The sequence below is a fragment of the Oryza glaberrima genome, chromosome 7 (assembly GCF_000147395.1).
Source record: "Oryza glaberrima chromosome 7, OglaRS2, whole genome shotgun sequence".
Lineage (NCBI taxonomy): Eukaryota > Viridiplantae > Streptophyta > Magnoliopsida > Poales > Poaceae > Oryza > Oryza glaberrima.
In genome coordinates, this window is record NC_068332.1 from 11302418 (window position 1) to 11304644 (window position 2227).

A 2227-nucleotide genomic window follows, 5' to 3' on the forward strand; every position below is an offset into this window, starting at 1 on the left:
TACTTTTTCATTCCGGCAAAGAACATCGCACCCGTGTGTGCCAATATATGCCAATATTGGCATTAATTGACAAAAGTTCGCCGCGCTAATCACGAAGTGAGTTTTTGCCACGAACGCACCAAATACACTCCAATATGTCCAAAAATCACGTTTCGGCGCTTTTAGAACTTTTTCATTTCAGTCGAAAACATCGCACCCGTGTATGCCAATATATGCCAATAATGGGATTAATTGACAAAAGTTCGCCGCGCGAATCACGAATTGAGTTTTTGCCACGAACACACCCAATACACTCCAATATGTCCAGAAATCATGTTTTGGTGCTTTTTGAACTTTTTTATTCCGGTCAAAAACATCGCACCCGTGTGTGCCAAAATATGCCAATATTGGCATTAATTGACAAAAGTTCGCCGAGCGCGATTCACGAAGTGAGTTTTTGCAACCAACGCACCCAATACACTCCAATATGTCCAAAAATCATGTTTTGGTGCTTTTTGAACTTTTTCATTTCAGTCGAAAACTTCGCACCCGTGTGTGCCAATATTGGCATTAATTGACAAAAGTTCGCCGCGCGAATCAAGAAGTGAGTTTTTGCCACGAACGCACCCAATACACTCAAATATGTCCAAAAATCATGTTTTGGTACTTTTTTAACTTTTTCATTTCAGTTGAAAACTTCACACCCGTGTGTGCAGAGATATGCCAATAATGGCATTAATTGACAAAAGTTCGCCGCGCGAATCACGAATTGAGTTTTTGCCAGGAACGCATCCAATACACTCCAATATGTCCAGAAATCATGTTTTGGTGCTTTTTGAACTTTTTCATTCCGGTCAAAAACATCGCACCCGTGTGTGCCAATATTGGCATTAATTGACAAAAGTTCGTCGCGCGAATCAAGAAGTGAGTTTTTGCCACGAACGCACCCAATACACTCCAATATGTCCAAAACTCATGTTTTGGTACTTTTTGAACTTTTTCATTTCAGTCGAAAACTTTGCACCCGTGCGTGCAGATATATGCCAATAATGGGATTAATTGAAAAAAGTTCGCCGCGCGAATCACGAATTGAGTTTTTGCCATGAACGCACCCAATACACTCCAATATGTCCAAAAATCATGTTTTTGTGCTTGTTGAACTTTTTCGTTTCCGTGGAAAACGTTGCACCCGTGTGTGCCAATATATTCCAATATTGGCCTTAATTGACAAAAGTTCGCCGCGAATCACGAAGAGAGTTTTTGCCAAGAACGCACCAAATACACTCCAATATGTCCAAAAATCATGTTTTGGCGCTTTTAGAACTTTATCATTTCAGTCGAAAACATCGCACCCGTGTATGCCAATATATGCCAATAATGGCATTAATTGACAAAAGTTCGTCGCGCGAATCACGAATTGAGTTTTTGCCACGAACGCACCCAATACACTCTAGTATGTCCAAAAATCATGTTTTTTTGCTGTTTGAACTTTTTCATTCCGGTCAAGAACATCCCACCCGTGTGTGTCAATATATGCCAATATTGGCATTAATTGACAAAAGTTTGCCGCGCGAATCACGAATTGAGTTTTTGCCACGAACGCACCCAATACACTCCAATATGTCCAGAAATCATGTTTTGGTTTTTTTTGAACTTTTTCATTCCGGTCAAAAACATCACACCCGTGTGTGCCAATATATGCCTAAATTGGCATTAATTGACAAAAGTTCGACGAGCGCGATTCACGAAGTGAGTTTTTGCCACCAACGCACCCAATACACTCCAATATGTCCAGAAATCATGTTTTGGTTTTTTTTGAACTTTTTCATTCCGATCAAGAACATCGCACCCGTGTGTGCCAATATATGCCAATATTGCCCTTAATTGACAAAAGTTCGCCGCGAATCACGAAGTGAGTTTTTGCCACGAACGCAACCAATACACTCCAATATGTCCAAAAATTATGTTTTTGTGCTTTTTGAACTTTTTCATTTCAGTCGAAAACATCGCACCCGTGTGTGCCAATATATGCCAATATTGGGATTAATTGACAAAAGATCGCCGCGCGAATCACGAATTGAGTTTTGGCCACGAACGGACCCAATACAATCCAATATGTCCAAAAATCATCTTTTGGTGCTTTTTGAACTTTTTCATTCCGGTCAAAAGCATCGCACCCGTGTGTGCCAATATATGCCAATATTGGCATTAATTGACAAAAGTTCGCAGCAAAAACTCACTTCGTGAT